Source organism: Oratosquilla oratoria, chromosome 21 (assembly GCF_046742065.1).
Source record: "Oratosquilla oratoria isolate Oo_2021 chromosome 21, ASM4674206v1, whole genome shotgun sequence".
Taxonomy (NCBI): domain Eukaryota; kingdom Metazoa; phylum Arthropoda; class Malacostraca; order Stomatopoda; family Squillidae; genus Oratosquilla; species Oratosquilla oratoria.
In genome coordinates, this window is record NC_134797.1 from 4,547,415 (window position 1) to 4,554,061 (window position 6,647).

Here is a 6,647-nt window from a genome sequence, read left to right on the forward strand (position 1 = left end):
GTTACTGGACTGCTTAGACATGACAACAGGGGTTGCTATGGTCGGAAAAGGTTGGGAAACGTTGCCACAGACGGTGTAAAATCCAAATGGGGAGTGTTTCTAGTGGAGTGCCTCAGGGCTAGGTTTTGGGTCCCTCATTGTTCATTATGTATATAAACGACTTGGACAAAGGGATTAATAGTGATGTTAGTAAGTTTGCGGACGACACTAAAATAGGTCACCTAATTAGGTCAGGAGAAGACGCCAATATTCCGGTCAGTGAAAGGGCAAATGGATTTCAATATCTCAAAGTGAAGCGTGTTAGACGTAGGGTTATACAACCCTGAAAGCAGATATAGCTTAGATAACACTATTTTTTTTTAGAAAACTGAGTGCGAGAGAGACTTGAGAGTTCTAGTGAGTCCTGACCTTAAATCCAGGAAACAGTACATTAGCGCCAGGAATAGAGCTAACAGAGCATTAGGTTTCATTGCTAAGAAGGTTACGAATAGAAACGCAGAGGTAATTATCAAACTCTATCTGGCGTTAGTTAGACCTATCCTTGACTATGTGGTACATTCTTATAGAATGGATATCAGTTCACCAGAATCAGTACAGAGGAAAATTACCAAAATGGTACATGGGATCAGAACTTTACCTTACGGGAGGATGCTTAGGCACTTTAATTTACACTATCTGGAAAGACGCAGAGATGCTCAAGTGGATCAAAGGCTTTAACAAGGGTGACGTAAACAAAGTCACCATATTAAGACAACAAACAGGACTCGCAGTAATGGATTTAGATTTAAGAAAGAAACAGGCAAGAACTGATTTACATATAGGGTGGTCAACGAATGGAATAGACTTAGTTTCAGTGTTTATTATGAATTTAAACAAAAACTCTTATAGTTTTCTTTGTCGTCTTGGGCTTTGACGTTCACGGTAGTGCTTCTATATATTCTCCACCTCAAGCTTCTCGTTTTTTATTTAAAAAAATACATGCCCATCACAACCCCCCCTCTCCTCTTTCTCTTTCTCTCTATCTGTCTCTCTATCCTCTTTCTCCGTCCCAATAATGAATCCCCTCTGTCCTCCTTGTTCACTCGGTTGTGCAAAACTACTCTTTTTCTCTCTCTTTTTCTCTCTCTCTTTTATTTCAGGCCCAGAGACTCCATCACGACAGGAGTATGGTTTTGTTTATTGTCTCCTCTTCGTTGCTCGTGTTTTCCTCTCGCTGGCATGTGGAGTGTGTGACATTTGCATACGACAGTCTCTTCTCTAGGGTCGTTCCCATTCGCGAAATTCGTCCACCACGTGCAGTCTCTTGAAGTGAAATGTGAATAACTGGCTCACATGCTTGTACTTCGAAGCCAAGCGTACGTGAACATAATCACGGCCACTAGTTCACTATCTGTAAGCCTGCACACCTACAGTGGCTGACGGTGGTCATTGGGCCCTTTCATAAAAAAAAAAAAATGTCTGTGTTTAGTGTGTGATACCACCGGTTTATAGCACTACGAGGAGAGAAGCTGTCGCCGGTTGCATATAGAATGGTGGAGGAAGTGCAGTCAAAGTTGGAAGAGAGAGATCATGACCCTAGTATGGAAACCGAGTGTCATTCCCTCGAAATTGAACCTCCAGGTGCGAGACCAGCACACTTCCTATTACGCCACCAGTGAGAAAGGATAAGAAGAAAAATAAGGAAATGGCATACACACATTTCATCCATTCATTAGTGTAGCACAAGCAGAGAAGAAAAATGCACTCCAGTTCAACATGAACGTTTATCAGGAATATTAATGACATTGCGGTTTAGAGAAGGACAACGTTTTATTTTGCTCTCTTAGTGCTTGTCAGGGAGTCGTCGGGGAGGAAAAGGGATGTCACCAACTTCAGATATTTAGCACAGAAAAATAGTGAAACATGAACAGTCAGCCAAAGATATGAATAACACAATGACTACCATGGCGTACACGTTTGTGGATATCATATACCTGAGGTAAGTTATATTTAAGTACACTACCTTTGCGTGAATCTTGCAATCCTTACAATACATGTATAGTATACATATATAAATTTACATGTACGTATACAGGTCATCCGGTGAGGTCAGCCTAAATATAAAAATTGTGAAAAGCATGGCGAGGATACACATTTCACATTGTAAGTACCCTACGTCGTATGCAATATTGTCTTTGTCAAGGTATGTATCTTTTATTGTTGGTCATATTCTAATATTGAAATTCATTGTTACAAATGCAATTCTGATGATGTCCCCCTGAGGACGAAACGTCAAAAATATATCATATGGCTACATTAGGCGATTTAATATCTGTTCATGCCACTAATGCAAAAATATTAATATGAACTTTTGAAAACCTTACGAAAAAGTTGAATTATTGTGGAAATGCTGTTGTTTTCAACTCTATGTGCATATATATATATTCTCATCTGCTGGGATTCGAACCCCCGCCAGAGCGGAATGCCTCAGGAGACCTTTTGGTCCATATCTAGGCCGGATGCGAAAAAATCATAATAATGATCAATAAATAAATGAATAAACAAAAACTATAATATTATAAGTAATAAATAAAATACATATATGAATGCATAGGTATAGATAAATAATAAACAGGTAAATAGTGAATTATAATAAATTGGCATATAACTAATAATAAATGAGAATCAAGCAAATGATAATAAACAAACGGACAAATGATAACAAAGTAGATATACAAATAATATAAAATAAATGATAGTCATTACAGCATCTTGCCTAGGTGTTTATCTAAATGATTTTTAAATCTTCGAACTGAACTACATTGCACTGCCTTTGCATGATTTTTTTTTCCATTCTTTAACTACACGGTTGGCGAAGTTGTTTTTACCCACTTCCAAATTAAATCTATTTCCTGACAGTTTGAGACCATTGTTTCTTGTTGGATTCTCATTCAGTGTGAAAATTTTGTCACTTTTGATGTTGTCAATTCCCTTTACAATCTTAAAGATCTGTATCAAGTCACCTCTGAGTCTCCGCTTTTTTAGGGAAAACAGATTCATATGTTATGGTCGATGTTCATATGATTTATTTTTGATATTTGGAAATATTTGGAATCAGTTTTGTGGCTCGCCGTTGTACTTTTCCCAATTTGTCAATGTCTTTAATGAGATTCGGTGACCATACGGAAACAGCATATTCCAAATGTGGACGAACTAACGATTTATATAGCTTGTTAATTAGAGATGGACTTTTGAAGTCAAAAGATCGCGCAATCAGTCCTAGGATCTTATTTGCTTTCTCAGAGGTTGAAATATACTGCTTGGATGATTTGAGATCGTTACTGATAATTACGCCGAGATCTTTTTCACTATCCACTTTTGTTAACGAATTTCCAAATAACTTGTAACCATATATACTGTTATTTTACCTATGTGCATTACCTTGTATTTACTTGTGTTAAATTTCATTAGCCCCTTTTCAGACCATTGCTGTAATTTATCTAAATCTTATTGAATATCAAATTGGTTTAAGTAATCACTTGCCATTCCGCAGTTTTGCATCATTAGTAAATTTGGAAACAGTAGATTTTAGTCCAGGAACGGAACCCAACCCAACTTAATAGGCTACCACTTATTCCGTGTGAAGCTAATTTAGGAAGTAGTCTTTCGTGGGGGACGGTATCAAAAGGTTTTGCAAAGTCTAGATATATTAAATCTATATTGTTTCTTTTGTCATAATTCGAGATAACTGTGTTGTAGAATTTGAGTACCGTACATGCACACATACATACATACATACATACATACATACATACATACATACATACATACATACATACATACATACATACATACATACATACATACATACATACATACATACTTGCATACATACATATATACATACATACATGAATACATAATACATGCATACATACGTACATACATACATTCGTATATACATATACATGGTATGATGTGGTGTAGTATGGTATGGTATAGGGTATGATATGACTTATCTTAGTGTGATATGTTATGGTATGGTATGGTATGGTGTGATATAGTATAATATGATATGGCATGCTATACATGCTATGTATTATACGGTATGGTGTGGTATGTTATGGTATGGTATGGTATGATCACTTGCCATTCCGCAGTTTTGTATCATTAGCAAATTTGGAAACAGTAGATTTTAGTCCATGGTCTATATCATTTATATATACTATGAATAGAAGTGGCCCAGGAACGGAACCCTGAGGAACTCCACTTGTAACATTTTTCCATCAAGAAGTTTTTCCATTTAAAACAACTCTGTATTTTCGATCATTCAACCAATTACTAGTCCAACTTAATAGGCTACCACTTATTCCGTGTGAAGCTAATTTAGTAAATAGTCTTTCATGGGGGACGGTATCAAAAGGTTTTGCAAAGTCTAGATATATTAAATCTATATTGTTTCTTTTGTCATAATTCGAGATAACTGTGTTGTAGAATTCGAGTAAGTTAGTCACGCAAGAACGTTTCCGTCTAAAACCATGCTGGCTATCATTTATCAAACAGTTACTTTATAAATTATATATATATATATATATATATATATATATATATATATATATATATATGTATATATATATGTTGAAACATTCTGACAGGTTGATGTAAGCGGAATAGGAAACACAGGAGTCTTAGTCTTGAGTTTATTCCTGACTAGTTTCGCAGGTATGCTTTTTCAAAGGAATATGTTTACAAACGGGCTGTGGGCATTATATACATGGGGTAGTTCACCACCTCCCCGAGTTACCATAGTTGGTGACGAGTGTGAACATCACATTGTGGCTAACGTAACAATGAAGAAATTTTTACAATTGAATATGCTAACACTAATAACAAAGAAATTATTAATAGTAAATGTAATAATAGTAATGATAACAATGAAGATAAATATTTAAATAATAATACATACATACATACATATACCAAGGCTTTTTCCCCCTTCCAAGGGAGGTAGCCAAAAAGGGAAAGGCATAAAAACACTCCCACCCATTTCATCCCTAAATACACTCCACACTCCTCCCACCCTCCCTCTCATCTGAGCACCTCCTGGATGACGGGTCATCCCTGCACCCTGCCCACTGCCCTGGGTCAGAAGCAGTGTCGCAAGACACAGCACATCCACAGCAAGGCCGCTTCATTTAATCGGCGACCACCCCTCTCCGTCCCCCCTTGCATATAAGGAGAGGATGGGGAGAAATCCCTTCGGGCTGCGTCAAAATTTACTCACACATACTACCCCACCCCCATCCCCCCGCCCATTCCTCCTCATGCAATCACAACATCATCCATATACAACCATTCTCCACTCACCTCTGTCTTCCGTCCTCTCCCTTCCTTCCTCAACAGACATTCCCCTCTTCCCCAAAGCCCCCTTCACCCCATCCATCCACCTCATCCTAGGACGTCCCCTCATGTTCACTTCCTCCACATCTGCCTTCCATACATCTTTTACTAGTCTTTCTTCACTCATTCTTTCCATGTGTCCAAACCATCCTAATATTCTTTCATCAACCCTATCTCCCAAATCCTTTTTCACCCCTGTTCTCCTCCTCACCTCCTCATTTCTCACTCTATCCAGCCTAGTAACCCCCACCATACTTCTCAGACACCTCATCTCAAACACATTCAAACTCCTTCTCTCTTCTTCTCTTATGTTCCACGTTTCTGCCCCATACAGTGCTGTTGGTACAATCACTCCTTCATACAGTCTCCTCTTCGCATCCATTCCCAAATGTCTATTCCTCATTACACTCTTCAATCCACCAAGGCATTTACTCGCTTCTCTCAATCTACATTCTACCTCCACCTTCACTCCACCTTTTCCTGCTACACTTGCACCCAAGTATCTAAAACTATCCATTCTCTCCAGTCGCTCTCCCTTAATGTTCACTTCCAGTCTACTGCCACTTTCACCCCTTGTACATCTCATCACCTTACTTTTACCCACATTTATCTTTAGCTTTCTTCTATCACATACTCTCCCAAACTCTGCCACCAGCTTCCTCAATCCCTCCTCTGACCCTGCCACAAGCGCAGTGTCGTCCGCAAACAACAGCTGGCTCACCTCCCACTTTTCTCCATTTTCTTTAACCATCTCCAATCCCTGACCCACTACCCTAGCATTCACCTCTCGCACCACCCCATCCATGTATAAGTTGAACAGCCAGGTCGACATAACGCATCCTTGACGAAGTCCCACCTTTACTTCAAACCACTCACTCTCTCCATTTCTAATAGTAACAATAATAATAACAAAAATGATAATAACAATACAATAGAAGTAATAATAATAATAATGATAATAATAACAATAAAATAAAAGTAATGATAATGATGATGATGATAAAAAAAAAAATATGATAATACTAATAACCAAGAAATGAAAATTATTAATAGTAATTATAACAGTAATGATAACAATGATAATAAAAATGAAAAATTAAATATTTAAATAATAATAGTAACAATAATAATAACAATAATAATAATAATAACAAAGATAATGAGAGTAATAATAATAATGATGGTAATAATAAAAGTATAATAATAAAATTATAAATATATATAATGATAGTAATAATAAATAAATAATAATTATAATAACAATGATA